This window comes from Sinocyclocheilus grahami, unplaced genomic scaffold, assembly GCF_001515645.1.
Source record: "Sinocyclocheilus grahami isolate Dianchi unplaced genomic scaffold, SAMN03320097.WGS_v1.1 scaffold118.1, whole genome shotgun sequence".
In the NCBI taxonomy this organism is placed as follows: domain Eukaryota; kingdom Metazoa; phylum Chordata; class Actinopteri; order Cypriniformes; family Cyprinidae; genus Sinocyclocheilus; species Sinocyclocheilus grahami.
The window spans coordinates 2005190-2022407 of NW_015505297.1; the positions used below are offsets into that span (position 1 = coordinate 2005190).

Consider the following 17218-nt stretch of genomic DNA (forward strand, 5'->3'; position numbering starts at 1 on the left):
GGATTAATTGATTAATTATTGTAACTGAAAATCATATTTAGGTCAAAGCTGTCAGTTGTTTGTGAACTAAATCTGCTGTATCTGTTTAATCTATGTTTTTTTTGGTAAAAAAAAAACATTAAAATAACGCAGATTAAATCAAATATTTCATGCACGTTCATCTTCCCCGCTGCTGTAACATTGGCAGTTTTACTAAAATGCTATGCATTTAGCCCTATGTGACATCTGTTTTTATATTGTTTGTCAGCACACATAGCCTAAGTTACTATGTATCTGGATCAACTAGCCGAGTAGACAAATAGAAATGTTTATTCATAACCATGCTGAAAATAAGTCAATAATGTTAGCTGATGCTAAATGTCTAGCTAACGAGCTTGCTGGTGCTAAATTGAGGTAATTTTTAAAAAATAAAGTCCAAATATTTTTATTCAACCACCTAGATAGATTGCATCTGAGGGAAAAAGAAAGGATGTGATGTTCAGAACATGGTAACTACAGTAATTATCAAAGTGGGAAGTGATGCCCTCTGGGGGCATTTGGCCAGGGGTGTTTTTACAGCACAGACAAGGTTTGAGGAAAAAAAATCATTATGAAAATCTAATTATATCTTCCTTATTATATTCATTATTTCCTTATTGGTTATTTTGGGAAAAGCCCAGGTATTTTGAGCAGTAGTATTACAAAAAATATATGCTAATATAAAATTAAGTGATATAAGTAGCCTATATACTGTATAACTGCAAAATAAACATTCATCTATCGGTACTTTTTACTTAAGTACATAAAAGTACATAAAAAATCAAGTACTTTTGTACTTTCACTCTGTGAAGACGCTGTGTGTTTCATTGCGAAACCGAAAATACTTTGTTTGGCCTTCCAAAAGTGGACACGACTAGAAATCAGTGGTTAAGTTGTATTTACAACACTGTTCCAGAACACTTCAACCCAAATATTCAGATGTGTGCAGTGCATTTTACAGAGGACTGTTTCCTGATCCTGGGAGAGTAGACCACAATGCCGGCTGTTCTGACTCACCGTCTGTAAGTACGTTTTCATGTTTAAAGAATTTGCCACTGACAATTTAAACGCGAGTTGTAAAGAGTGTAGAGTAGCGCTTGTTGTTTGTCATTTCTCCGATCACAAATGCAGACATGGTTTTATGTTTACGCGGCGCGATGCAATGCTTAAAAAGACAGTATAAGTCATTATAATCCGTAATTATGTCCCCACTGGATGCAACGAATGCCTCGTTTATAATGGGTTTTATTGGTTGTGTCTCGTCGCGCTGGGATACGGCATCACAATATGGTAAGGAGAATAACACGCTTGAGGTATTCGGCCAATCACAACGCACTGGATAGCTGGCCAATCAGAGCACACCTCGCTTTTCAGACCGATGAGCTTTGTAAAAATCGACACGTTTCAGAAAGGCGGGGCATAGAGAAGAAACAATAATGTACAGTATGTTGAAAATAATGTGTTTTTTTAACCTTAAATCGCATAAACACATTTCATTACACCGAATACACAAAATAATGTTCTTCTTAGCAACATCATATGACCCCTTTAAGCAAAAACTGACAATATTGTTTTTAAATGTAACACAATATTAACTTCATGTTTGTTGTATAAAATCAATCTCACATTTGCAATAGCGCAGATATGTGGGAAAAATGCACTCTTGCTTGTTTGATATTCCTAAACTGTATCATATGATATAAATAGAAGACAATTCCCATACAGGCCCATTTTTCCCCTCACATCTTGAACTTTAGGGACATATAACTGCATTCTCATAGACTACATCACGCAGTCAGTCGTCGTCCTGCATCAGGTTCGTCAGAAACTGCGTGCAACATAAGACGACTCAAACGTTGTTAATAATTTTAACGCGTTATGTTTTCAATAATTAATCACACCTAATAGACATGTTAAAATGGCAACCCTAGTACATAATAGCATCGAAGTTAAAATAAAATTATTTAATCATGTCATTTTTGGAGTTTATTGTAATGACAGATTAACCTCAAACGAGCACTTTTTTTTTTAGCAAATCTTCATGTTGCTAGCAATATCAGGTAAGCGCTGACAAAGAAAAGGCCAGGTTCTTTATAACATATCCCAGTACAAATCCCAAAAGCACACTGCTCGGCAGGAAGTGTCACCCTGCACAGTTAAGACTAGCTGGCAATGATGAAACATACAATAAAAAGTCTGCCTGATGAAGGACAAAAAGAGCATTCAACACAATGTGAGGAAGAAGATGAATGTGACCCCAGTCATCTACGGCCAGATGTTACCACGTCCCCCTCCACATCTCATGAAGAGAGCAATGAATGAGTATATCAAAACAGAGTCCATAAAAAAAGGATGTTTTGGATAGAGGTCAGTGAGATAAACAGAGCCGTCACGCAACATTTCAGTGTATCCTCCAAAGGAGATCGAACTCCTCCAGAGACCTGCTGCCTGATGTGTATTAAACCTGTCAGGCTGTGTCACGTTGGCCATGCCGGGTGACACAGGGTGACACGGTGCTACAGATTAAACCCACCACTCAAAGAGGATTTATGGCATACTGGCTTTTTTTACACCAAGTTTACTGCGTTGTCCCGCCTCTTCTGCTGAATTCATTTATAACAACTTATGAGATTCATTAAAAGAAATCTCATGCATTTATATGTCAATTTAACAGATTAATTTAGCACAATTCATTATTTTAATTTTTATTGTAACTATTATTAATTTTTAAACAATTAATCTTAACAAATTAATAAACAGAAATTAAAAATGTCCTTGATGTACAAAATTAACTACTAAAATTTTTATTAAAACTTAAAATTAAACTAAATTTAAAATGAAAACAGAAAATATAAAAATAGCTAATTCAAAGCATTAATAAAAACTATAATAGTCTCAATCTCAATATAAGATTTCTGTTTATTTATTTGTTAAGCAGCAGTGTAAAACGTGTGTGTGTATACACAAAAAAATACAAACAACAACATTACTAAACAAAACAACAAACTTACTAAAACTTTAACAAAATATTAAAATAAAAACTAACTCTAAATATTAATAAAACCTACAATATTTTCAGTAATCTCAAAGATACTGAAATAACAGACAGACAGATAGATAGATAGCAAGAAAGAGAGAAACAATACTATTTTTATCTAGTATAATCATAAAGGTCTAAGGACGAATTAAGCGGCATGAATGTGATCGTGTATAATAAATAATAATTTATTGTATTTATACATAAATCTCTTCTGTAATATTGCAGTTAGTGAATAAATGCACTGTAAAAACATTTGGGATTATTTTGCTTGGCATGATGGGAACTGGCTGTGACCCAGGGGGGAACATTTTTAAGATTTTACTCCCCAGAAAACACACAGTGTTATCTGGCATAGGCACGAGTCTAATTATAGTCATATGTGATGTTTACTCTTGCAGAAGTGCCTTTATGCATGATTTAGTCTCATGCCACACCAAATGTTCCCTTAATATGCAGCATAATCAGATCTCATTCCACACAAAACCGTGTCACTGGATATTCCAGCTGTGACCTCTATCCTGAAGCTGATACTTCCTTCTATATCAGTAAAAGCAAAGGTCTTTCCACTCTTCTACCATTACTTGATCTCACGTTCCTTAGACAGCCATTAGACAGCATATCCCATTCAGTTTAAAGCTCCATAACCAAGACAACCAGAAAAGATGGAGAGAACGAGAGGAGAAACAAAGGAAAACCAAACTTTTGTAACACAATATTAACTTCATGTTTGTTGTATAAAATCAATCTCACATTTGCAATAGCGCAGATATGTGGGAAAAATGCACTCTTGCTTGTTTGATATTCCTAAACTGTATCATATGATATAAATAGAAGACAATTCCCATACAGGCCCATTTTTCCCCTCCCATCTTGAACTTTAGGGACATATAACTGCATTCTCATAGACTACATCACGCAATCAGTTGTCGTCCTGCATCAGGTTCGTCAGAAACTGCGTGCAACATAAGACGACTCAAACGTTGTTAATAATTTTAACGTGTTATGTTTTCAATAATTAATCACACCTAATAGACATGTTAAAATGGCAACCCTAGTACATAATAGCATCGAAGTTCAAATAAAATTATTTAATCATGTCATTTTTGGAGTTTATTGTAATGACAGATTAACCTCAAACGAGCACTTTTTTTTTTAGCAAATCTTCATGTTGCTAGCAATATCAGGTAAGTGCTGACAAAGAAAAGGCCAGGTTCTTTATAACACTATAAACAAGGTTTCAAACAAGGCGTATCGCTATCTAGATGTTTACGAGACAACTCAAATAACAATAAAGCACAGTAAAGGACAAAAATAGAGAGAGAAAGAAAGAAAAAATGGTTGGACATCCAAACAGTGCAGGCAAGTGCTGGGTAATTTGCAAGTTACCAAGCAACCTGAAGAACCATACAACCATATAAATCAGATTTCCCTCCATCCTATCGAATAAAAGGATAGTCCATTTTGCCCACCTATATCAAAGGAATAGTTCACCCAAACAGGATTTATTTGTAAGATTTACTCACTCTAAAGACATGCAAGATAGAGATGAGCTTGTTTCTTCATCAGAACAGATTTGGAGAAATTTAGCATTACATCACTTGCTCACCAGTGAATCCTCTGCAGTGAATGGGTGCCGTCAGAATGAGAGTCCAAACAGCTGATAAAAACATTAGAATAATTCACAATTAATCCACATGACTCCAGTCCATCAATTAACATCTTGTGAAGTGAAATGCTGCGTGTTTGTAAGAAACAAATTCATTGTTAGGTTGTTTTAACTTTACCAGTCCATAATTCATATTAACGCTTCCTCCAGTGAAAAAGTGCATCCCCTGCTGTCCTCTCACATCAAAATCCACCAACATATGTGCTTAGAACTGTTTTGGACTGTTTTCGCTTGTAAACGGTGCTTGGTCTGTGAAGATTTCTCTCCTGATTCAGATGAGATGACTTTTTCATTGGCGAAAGCAATATTATGGATAGAGGACTCATTTTTTAGCTGGAAGAAATGGTTTGAAGTTAAAAAAATCTTAATGATAGATTTATTTATTACAAACATGCAACTTTACACTTCACAAGACACTGATGTACTGGCGTCGTGTCTGTTACTTTGGGATGTTCATATCATATGCCTGGACTCTCATTTTGACGGCACCCATTCACTGCAGAGGATATATTGGTGAGCAATGCAATGCTAAACTTTCATTAAAACTTTCATTTTTGGGTGAACTATTCCTTTAAGAATGTGAACGCTCTTTAAAACGTCTGCTTTGGAATGACATGAGGGTGAGTAAATGATACCATAATTTTCATTTGTTGGGTGAACGATTCCTTTAAAAATTGACTGCATCAATTGCACCATGTAAGACGGTCAGAAGAAGTGAAAATCACCTCCATGCAACCCCCTGAGAGCCCTTTTATCTCTAATAATCAACTATTAAATCCTGCTCATTACAAAAGCACAGCTCATCAAACCTAATCAGCCATTTTGACACCTCTCAGAAGACAAAAGTTCTCCAAGGTGTGAAAAAAACCAGAGAAAGTGGGGTTGTTAGCATGAGTTGGCTGTCTGCAAAGCGTGTGATTAAATATTTGAATGCAACTGTCACGAAAATGACCAGTTCCATTCCTTGGACAGATGTTTTGATGCTCATATGGCCCGACAAGGTCGAACACGCAGGTAAATTACAACCGATCCCCAAACATAAGCTTCTATAAAATTACGAAAATGTCAGGAGAATTGAATTCTGTAACTCCAGAGGTGGTATGTTAGCAGGAAGTGAATTGTGAGTGTTAATTTCCTAATGTCAACAGAATTTCAGTTGAGGCTGATATAATACCTCCATTTGGAAAACACACTGAAGCACATTAATCGTGCTCGGCGTTGCACTTGAGAGGCATAGTCGACTCTGAATGTAGGACACACGATCACGATCTCAGCCCTGTGATGGATGTCACGTATTGCTGCTCGTCTTTGTTTCAGTGAAGCCAATATTCGGATACTTTTTCTCATATGATACTTCCTATGCTCTTCTTCTGATCCCATTGCATTTAAAGTGAGACTTTTAATTCATAATCTTTTCAAATGCAAAGACACATAGATTGGAGCATGTACTATAAGATGGAGAAACCTTCAGAAGTGTATTATGAGTTTCAGATGCAGCTGGTTCTATGTCAAGGACAGTGGAAATGTCAGTGCTGCACACTGGCACATCTGTCTCTGCCTTCATATTGCAGACATACATTATTCACCGAGAACTATGAGGTCAACATTATTAATGCAACACTGTTTTTGTGTAGAGACACTGGGCTGAACATAGACATGACTGGATCTTATAAAACCCACAATGCACCAGGAATAAATAAGACCATGTGATTTAATATCACATCGAAATATTTATCATAAAATGGATAGTTCTATCTAAAGTCTGTTTATTAATTCAAAGCTAAAAGTTGTGATATTACTTTTTTCTTTCATGGAAAAAAAAAATATTTTCATGCAATTAAAATGAATGGCAGCTGGAGCTTTCAAGCTTGAATTTTCGTAATAATGGCTTAATTTTTTGTCTATTTCTCAACAAAAGCTATCATATGGGTTTAAAGGCCTTTTGGAGTTTTACAGTATCAGTCTTTATTCATTACATTGAAAAGAGTGGCCAAGATTTCTTTTAAAAATAAAATTGAGGTGAGGTGAGATGAGGTGACCATTGTTTTTCTCCTTTTATTAGTTTGTTTGAACCAAGGACGTTGATAACACCTGAAGAGATCTATGCGTTAGTCCATTCATCTCAAACCCTTCACTATAGTGACTATCGAGAGCTGTGTCGTCAAAGGCAGCAGGCATGGGAAAATATAAGCCCATTTCATGCTTTTAAGAGCCCTTCAAGAAAATCAACACTAGAAAAACATCCCAGAGAATATAATGAACTATTTACAATGTAAAATAATTCTGGTAAAATACAATGCTACGTTTGAATGGCCTGTGCTTCCAATGCCATCCCATGATTCCCCATGCTCAGAGTTATGGCTTCATTTTTGCTCAGTTCACAAGGGACCATCTGGTCACATATGACCCTTAAACCCCGGGGATATGCCTCCAACACACCACAGGCTTATCTGCATTAAAACCCTGATCCTGGGATCAAGGAGAGTCCCTCGAGCAGCGGCCGGCCTTCTGCTGAGAAACTTTCTTCATCAGAGAGCTCCAAACCAGCATGTTCCTATGTGTTGCTTTGGAGATAGTGTGTCTGTAAACAAAATCTCACATCGGTTTTGCATTTTTCTCGTTATGTTTGCAGACAGAATCAGTGGGAGGGGAATTGGTCCTAAATCATTGGGAGAATGGAAAGTTTAACCCAAGGCCATATTTGTGCTATGAGTCTATTTTCTCTCTCCTTGCCAAAGGCATGCATGGGGACGGGAAGCAAAAGTGAGAAAGGTGGAATTCATTTCTGACACAGGCAGAGTTATTTGTGCTTGGTAATTCTTGTTTTTTATTATTCATTACAGTTTCAGTTTTTTTTTTACTATGTATCAAATGCTACACTAAGAGGAGAGAACACTTTCCGTGGATGACATGACTATTGCCAAGAGTTGTACTCCTCATCTGCCCTGTACTCTCCAACAGACGTCGAATGATATTGGCATCTGGGTAGAGAAACATAAAATGCAACTCAACTCAAAGAAATGCACGGTTTTACATGTCAACCGCATGAAACATACCAGCTTGGCCATCACTTTCTATAGATCAGGACACTTTGAAAATCTGTGACTGTGTTTAAGTTTTAGGGGTTACCATCCAGAGTGATTTGAAATGGGATGTTCAAGTGGATCACATGTTGTCCTCAGCCAACAGAAAGCTTTGGTGTTCAATTGGTTATCATCTGTTATCATGTGTGCCCTGTATACACAGTTACTGTTTGGCACAGTTTGTTGACTACTGATTAAGTTAAAACGCTGGAAAGTAGAAACAGGAACAGGCCTGTAAAATTATACTGGGTCAAAGGTATTAAGATTAAACAATAATACACTGTGTGTGAGAGGAGAGGAGAAGAACAATTCATTTTCTTAAGGCTTTGTGCATGGAAGTCATGAATAAAACTCAAAATACAACAATGGGTCTGTATCTCAATGTAAACACACATCATTTAAATAAACTGTATGAACATCATATGAACATCTCACCTTTTAAGACTTTAGGAGGAAAAACAAAACATACTTTACAATATCCAGAGTGTGACCGGAGCTCAATATTTAAAACTCTACAGCAATAAACATGCAAAAACCATTATAGTCTGTCTGCCAGACCATATAAAAATCCCTGGCTGGCATCTTAAAGCTGAAAGAATGGAAAGTTTAACCCAAGGCCATATTTGTGCTATGAGTCTATTTTCTCTCTCCTTGCCAAAGGCATGCATGGGGACGGGAAGCAAAAGTGAGAAAGGTGGAATTCATTTCTGACACAGGCAGAGTTATTTGTGCTTGGTAATTCTTGTTTTTTATTATTCATTACAGTTTCAGGTTTTTTTTTACTATGTATCAAATGCTACACTAAGAGGAGAGAACACTTTCCGTGGATGACATGACTATTGCCAAGAGTTGTACTCCTCATCTGCCCTGTACTCTCCAACAGACGTCGAATGATATTGGCATCTGGGTAGAGAAACATAAAATGCAACTCAACTCAAAGAAATGCACGGTTTTACATGTCAACCGCATGAAACATACCAGCTTGGCCATCACTTTCTATAGATCAGGACACTTTGAAAATCTGTGACTGTGTTTAAGTTTTAGGGGTTACCATCCAGAGTGATTTGAAATGGGATGTTCAAGTGGATCACATGTTGTCCTCAGCCAACAGAAAGCTTTGGTGTTCAATTGGTTATCATCTGTTATCATGTGTGCCCTGTATACACAGTTACTGTTTGGCACAGTTTGTTGACTACTGATTAAGTTAAAACGCTGGAAAGTAGAAACAGGAACAGGCCTGTAAAATTATACTGGGTCAAAGGTATTAAGATTAAACAATAATACACTGTGTGTGAGAGGAGAGGAGAAGAACAATTAGTTTTCTTAAGGCTTTGTGCATGGAAGTCATGAATAAAACTCAAAATACAACAATGGATCTGTATCTCAATGTAAACACACATCATTTAAATAAACTGTATGAACATCATATGAACATCTCACCTTTTAAGACTTTAGGAGGAAAAACAAAACATACTTTACAATATCCAGAGTGTGACCGGAGCTCAATATTTAAAACTCTACAGCAATAAACATGCAAAAACCATTATAGTCTGTCTGCCAGACCATATAAAAATCCCTGGCTGGCATCTTAAAGCTGAAGAAAGGGTGAATAAATCATGAAGCTAAGAGTACAGCACCAAAAACTAGGCCAAAATACTGTAAGAAGCCTTGCATGTGCCATGGGCTATATGGCATTATAAACAACATACTGTAAGTAGATCACTATTAAAATGCATCTTAAAGTCAGCATGCAATGGACCCTTTTCACATTTCTGTGGTTCTCAGAAGCGGAAGTCATCATAGTTGGGTAAACAAATATGGCGGTGAACAGAAACTACTGTACAACAAATGAAAATTTTAAATGAATTTTTTTTTTTGATGACTTTCCAAAAGACGGATATTGAGAGACTGATTATGTTGGTCAGAAGAGAGAAAGATATGAAATTTGCCATCACTCCCTCAGCTTTTAATGACATTGTTTTTTGTATAAGTCTAATCTGTAAAACCTAAAATGTTTCTACTGTATTTATTATGGTAAAGTTCTGGCAACCACAGCTGCCATTATTAAGGTAGATTTCACTTATCTTTTTTTTAACAGTGTACATTAAATAAAAACATTAAAAACCACTGTGTAAATACATCACAGTCTGTAAAATTGGTCCATATAAAAAAAAGATATTTACTTTCTCAATGCACATTCCTGGTCTTATTGTGCACAATGCATCAGTGCACATTATTTGAAATAAAAAAAATTCTTGTCTTTGTCATCTTTAATCAGAAGGTAATATCCTGTTCTGTCTCCGCAAATATATTCCTTTTCGCCTGTTATCAAGAATTTTTACTTTTAAAACCCCTTCCCTCCGACTGCTTGGCTCCAAATAGTATATTTTTCACATGCCAAGCAAGTCCCAAAAGATACACGTTTCTCCTCATAGAAATGAGAAGTCATATTTCATTTAGAAATACATCAGGATGCTGAAATAAAACAGGTTGTGATTGACAGTCAAAGCATAAAAACACACACACTGCAATAGGAACTGGTAGAAACTGAGAAAATTAGTCTTTGGTCAACCATCAAAAAATATCCAACACTCTTAAAAATTAAGATTCCAAAACTGTTTTGTTTTTTTTAGCAGCAATGCCATTTGGAGTTCTTTTCAGTGAACAATTCTTAAAAGAACCATTTTTCTTAGTGTGAAGAACATTTTAATGATCTAAAGAACCTCTTTCTTCTATAAAGAACCTTTTGTGCATTTAAAAGGTTCCATGGATGTTAAAGGTTCTTCATGGAAGCATCGATGCAATAAAGAGCCTTTTTCTTTCTGCGAGTGAACCTTCTAAGATTGTTCTCAACTTTAAGCCAGCATGCAATGACAATACAACATGACATGAAGCAGCAGCAAAATCACTCATAAAAGCATACTGCACATACTTTTCAAGGATGTAACCCGTGCTTTGCCCCGTGACTAACAGAGGAGGCACAGCAGACATGATACGGTTACGAAGAACAAGCCATGAAATGTGCTGTGTTATCAAAGACCACATGTCCTTTTCTGAAAAGATGAAAGTCTGCCCTTAGAAAATGTTGCGATTCTGGGTAAATGCCATAGATTGCACACAGACAAGCGACGCAATCCTAAGGACGCCACAAAACCTGCTGGATACCACTACCATAAAAAAGTTTGAAATGATTATTCGAAAACTTCACGATTATATAATTGTCATATTTGTGTCAGAGCGTTGGCTGTGTAGTGCAGCAGCGTTCGGGAGGTTCAAAGCAATCATCTTTTCCAGAGGGGATTACAGCTTTAAAACCAAAGTGAGTGTCCCATTCAGGAAGGGATAAAGCCCAGTGAACTAATCTGATGGAGCGGAGGTAGCTTGTACGAAGCCATCCATTTAAAGCCACCAGCCATAATCATTTCTGTGGACTGCTAACTTTCTCTCTGACCCTACAGAGCAGTCCGAACATGTTAGCATTGCATGCCTAGAGCCTGTCATCTGCACAGCCCGTATCCACAGCATGGACGGCGTTAGTCACCGCCAGACTCATCGAGAAAGGAGAACATTACAGCAAACAGAAAATTCGCATTCGACTGTTTGACATACGGCGCGTCCACGCAGCCAATGAAGTCATATGCAGACTAAGGAGAGTGTTATATCATAATCTCCGACTGATGTGATTTTTCTGTACATGTCACAATGTAAAATCAGTGCTAAATCACACAACATGAAGTGATTTAGAGAAATTTCTGTATTTTTAAATGGAAAATGTCTTGAAACAGTATAGTCCCATAAATAAATGTTATTGTTTGTTATACTTTATTGTTCAGCCTTGGCTGAAAATGAGTCTTTGGTCTTGCTTAACATTCAACAATGACAATACAATCCACATAAAAAAGGATAACATTTACATTTTAAATAAAGATCATCAAATGGGATTCTTCACACAGGGAATTTTGGGAACGCCCCTTTTTCCATAAATGAAAAAGGTTTCACATTTTTCTTATAATGTTTTTTCCAAACATATTTTACCTAAAAATGACATATTTTGCTTTGTTAAATATATATATTTATATTGAACAAATGCATACTGAACATTTTTTCATAAATACAGAATAAAATCGCATGTTTTTTTCTTTTAGACTATATTAACTTAACTTACAGTTAACTATTTAAGAGATTTTTGCTAAAGCACAAAATCATTTTCATTGTGCACTCAACCATTATATGGAAAAATATTTTCCCCTACAGTATATGATTGCAAATGCAGTCCAGAATAACCTTACTTTCTGTTTGAGTAAACATTCATTTTATAATGCATGTCTTGCAAGTCAAAAAAACTGGACATATTCTCATTATTTCAATCTGCTCAAAAACTAGGACACATTCAACAACTGTTGGTTTGTACTATTGACGTTTGACTTCCACGAAAGCGTTAATTCAATGCTAAAATAACTAGTTTCGTCCTTGTTCGGTCTGTTTTGAATGTTTTGACGGGCGCGTCTCTTGATGAGCGCTGTCCGCGGTCCTGAAATGCACACAACAGGCATGAGCTCGACCCGACGCTTTGAATCGCTCAGTCACAGCTCTGATACATCACCGGCACTTCATCGAACATAAAAATGCAAATTACACTATAAAAAAAAAATAACGAAGTGAACCTGTGGGAGTTAAACTATACGTTGAGACAGCTCATGCAAAAAGCTGTGCAAAAAAAAAAAATCAAAACACCTACCTCGAACTGGATGAACCACGTTAGAGATGTTACTATCGCCTTGCCTCCTTCAGCACTGATTTGGGTCACCTAATGCGCGTGCACACAGCTCTGGAGTGAGTGAGTGAAAAGAAAAAAAACCCTCATCCCTCATCAAAGATGGCGTGCCCCTCTGACGTCATAATGACCCTTAACACTAGGGCGTGCCAGTGCAGCCGCTGTGTGAGTGTAAATGTCCCCGCCCTCATCCAGGATGATGAGCCGCTCTAACGTTATAATGACCCTCAGCACTTGGTTGGGAGAGGCTGCTATAGAGATTTAGCGCTCATTGATCCCTGCTTTATGTTATATTGGAGTGTATGGATTGTTTGGCTCCATCTGATTTATTGTCATTGTGAAATTAGGCAGTTCTCCTTTAAAATGCTTGTAATTGACCTTGGGAATCACCCAATAGACTGTGACCTCAGAGCAGTGGATCTCAACCCTTCTTGACTCCAAAGCTGCTCATAGTTCAGGACAATATTCAAAGACAACCTTTTGAAACTAAGGAGCATCATTAAATTAAAATAAACAATTGTAAGTTATTTCATAATTCCAGGTATTACAGGAATATGAAGAATTGTTGTTGAGTCGTTGAGAAGCCAAATGACTAATTTGACTATTTTGTTTGAATCTGACCGTGTCATCAGTTCCCAAGGCCTCATTAATGGATACTATATAGAAAGAAGTATGATGGTGAAAATGGGAAGAAAACATATTTTATTGTTAAAGGCATAGTTCACCCAGATATGAAAAGTAGCTGAAAATGTACACTTAGGACATTCAAGATGTAGATGAATTTGTTTCTTCATCGGAACAGATTTGGAGAAATGTAGCATTACATCACTTGCTCAGCAATGGATCCCCTGGGTAATAAAAACATCACCATAATCCACAAGTAATCCATCAAGTAACATCTTGTGAAGTGAAAAGCTGTGTGTTTATAATAAACAAATCCATCATTAAGGTATTTTAACTTTAAACCATCACTTCTGGCCAAAATACCAGTCCATAATTCAACAAATCTTCCTCCAGTGAAAAGTCCATCCCCTGTTGTCCTCTCATATCAAAATCCCCCAACATATTTGTTTAGAACTGTTTTCACTTGTAAACAGTGCTTGCATATTTCGCTTCTTCAGACAAGACAAGTTTTTCACAGGAGACAGCAATATTTTGTATTTTAGATGGAAGCAGTGGTTTGAAGTTAAAAATGTCTTGATGGATTTGTTCATTGCAAACGGGTAGCTTTTTTGGGTGACCTATTCCATTAATCTATTCAAAATGCTCTCAGAGTAAAATATGAAGTGGAATAGAAGTCCCTAGATGTTCCCCTTGTTGAGACCAGTGTAAATGTGAGCTATATTTACAGTGTGTTTTGAAATGAATGGCTTTTTTGTATTTCCAATATTTTTAAAAGATGAAAAAATGACTTGTTTGCTTCTTGCCCCAAGCATCAAGTCTCCCTGATCTTCTAGTGGGAGCAAGATCAGATAAAAGTGCTTTAGCTATAGAGACTTACAGATTCAGATAAGGGGCACGGATCAATAGCACTTATTTGATTGTTTAATGGCTTTTGGGCTTATAAAGGTTGTTGCTTACTGTTCTTTCGGTCTGTATTTGTATGCGTGTGTGTTTCTGTGGAAGAGGATGTGTTAGGCAAGGTTATTGTGTTTGACGTTGGCAAAGGAGGACAGTAGTCTAGTAGTACAAAATAATCTGGCAAAGTGCTTCACTACATTAAAACAAATCAAGACATAAAATGTAGATACTTAATTCAGCAGGACAGATGAAGGTCAAGAATCTTCTGAGATAAAATACTGTCCGGCGAAGAGACAAAGAGCAGTTTGACTGCTTAAACATGCACTGTACAACAAACCACACACACCCTGTTAGACAGCAGAGGAGAAAAGGACTGCTGGAAGGCGTCGATATTGACTCAGCACATACAAATGAGACAGTAATGCTAGTTAGTGCAACATCCAACAAACAGGAAACCCTGCTAAATATATTGATTTACACTTACAAGATTATTACGGCTAAAAAAATGCACGTCTTTAGCACCTAAGTCTCGTTTGTACTGTCTGAAGGTGCTGCTATCATCTAGAATGAAGTTATTTGCTTATTTTGTCTGGCATATTGATATCTTGATGACATTTAAATTCAGATTAGGTTGTGAATTTCATTTTTATTATGAGATGTGATTTACATACCATTGCAGCTCCTTTCTGTTCACACTAGCAGTGTGAGTGCTGATTAATCCTGAATTCTTTGACACAAGCGCAAATTTACAGGACCCACGCTGTTACCAATTAAAGCTCATTATTTTAACTTTAAACCATCACTTCTGGCCAAAATACCAGTCCATAATTCAACAAATCTTCCTCCAGTGAAAAGTCCATCCCCTGTTGTCCTCTCATATCAAAATCCCCCAACATATTTGTTTAGAACTGTTTTCACTTGTAAACAGTGCTTGCATATTTCGCTTCTTCAGACAAGACAAGTTTTTCACAGGAGACAGCAATATTTTGTATTTTAGATGGAAGCAGTGGTTTGAAGTTAAAAATGTCTTGATGGATTTGTTCATTGCAAACGGGTAGCTTTTTTGGGTGACCTATTCCATTAATCTATTCAAAATGCTCTCAGAGTAAAATATGAAGTGGAATAGAAGTCCCTAGATGTTCCCCTTGTTGAGACCAGTGTAAATGTGAGCTATATTTACAGTGTGTTTTGAAATGAATGGCTTTTTTGTATTTCCAATATTTTTAAAAGATGAAAAAATGACTTGTTTGCTTCTTGCCCCAAGCATCAAGTCTCCCTGATCTTCTAGTGGGAGCAAGATCAGATAAAAGTGCTTTAGCTATAGAGACTTACAGATTCAGATAAGGGGCACGGATCAATAGCACTTATTTGATTGTTTAATGGCTTTTGGGCTTATAAAGGTTGTTGCTTACTGTTCTTTCGGTCTGTATTTGTATGCGTGTGTGTTTCTGTGGAAGAGGATGTGTTAGGCAAGGTTATTGTGTTTGACGTTGGCAAAGGAGGACAGTAGTCTAGTAGTACAAAATTAAAGAACCTTCAGTGGTTCCATGGATGTTAAAGGTTCTTCATGGAACCATAGATGCCAATAAAAACCTTTCATTTTAAGAGTACTTGGATGTAAAGGTTCTTCATGGAACTACAGATGCCAATAAGAACTTTTACTTTTAAGAGTGCTCCTCAGATTAAAAATGAAAAAGTCAGTAGTTAAATATAGTAAAAGAAATTCAAAATGTGAGATATAAAGTCATACTGTGAGAAATTAGCCATAATCGCGAGATATAAAATTGCAATTTTGTGAAATAAAATCACAGTTGTGAGTTATGAAATCACACTGTATGATACAAGGTTATGAAAATAACCTAGTCACTAGAATGCTGTTTTGAGCAATCAGCATTCAAGACTGGAATTATAAATACATTTCAATTTATTTCAAACTAATTGTGTCCTAAAAACAATGTCATACAATACCATTTGGACTGAATGATACTTGTCATCTGCATTTCTAAATATTCCTCCCTCCTCATTGCTGGTACACCTTTCTCCTTTCCCCCTCCTCTTCCTTTTTCCTTTGGAGCTAAAGATTAGGAGCTGATGTCAGTGTGTCTGTGAGTGCCACATCATCAAGGCAATTACCTCCTGCACTGGAGCCGATTATCATTTCCTCATCCTTTTATGGCCTTGCGCTTATTAAACAGTCTAGAATTAACTTAATATTGAAATCAGCCTGTCCATTGATTGCCCTGTTTCTGTCTGTAGCGCAGAAGAATTGACATCTTCAGTGTCTTGTCCTTTCTGCAACGGCCACTTGAACCATCATCACATCCGGTTGCACAGTATGCAATGACAGATAGAGTTTCAGCTGACTCCACTGTGTCTCCTTTCATGTGAATGCGCCGAGTCAGAGCCTGGGAACAACAATGTGCAGGTGTTGTGAATTTCTATTGAGCTTTGCAGAATCATTCAATGGAGATGAACAACATTTAAAACTTGCTGTGTAGTTGCTGGGGCGTTCAACACATTCCATATTTAACACAGAGTGTCCCGTTTGATTTCTAGGGTCTTATTAAAGAAAAATGAAGATTTGCTGAAAATGTACTCACCTTATCCCGAATATAGATGGGACTCCAGTCCATCAATTAACATCTTGAGAAGCGAAAAGCTGCATGTTTGTAAGAAACAAATCCAGCAAGACATTTTTAACTCCAAACCACTGCTTCTAAAATACGAGTCCATTAATCTGTAATATTCAATTAGAAGATAAATATCACAGATCACGTTACAAGCGACAATAGTTCAAAGTTTTAAACAAATAAGAAAGAAACTGGAGAACGTGTTATTATGGATTATTGATGCATTCTGATGGCACCACTGCAGACAATCCATTGTTCTGATGAAGAAACAAACTCAGCTAAGTACATTCCTAGTAGGACACCTCTGTGCTGTGCACATTGTTTCTTGTACACAATATTTTACATCTACATTCAAAAATAAATTTTTCAGTGTTTCTCCCTGTAACACATCCAGACATAATTCTCGTGTTAATCTTTAAACATATAAGTAGACTATTATTCTTGTGTTCTTGTAAACCAAAACATTGTCTGCAGTTAAAATTATGC

The 17218-nt window shown here is 36.6% G+C and overlaps 1 protein-coding gene across 1 annotated transcript in view; it reads right to left on the reverse strand.

The window, feature by feature from the left end:
* The window catches only part of LOC107589629 (synaptosomal-associated protein 25-B), a 49328-nt gene extending 36674 nt beyond the window's left edge, over positions 1–12654 (reverse strand). Inside the window, exon 1 of the mRNA XM_016278127.1 lies at positions 12546–12654. The gene's annotated coding sequence lies outside the window, so the exon portion shown is untranslated. The remainder of the gene's footprint in view (positions 1–12545) is intronic.
* Positions 12655–17218: the final 4564 nt, after the last annotated feature.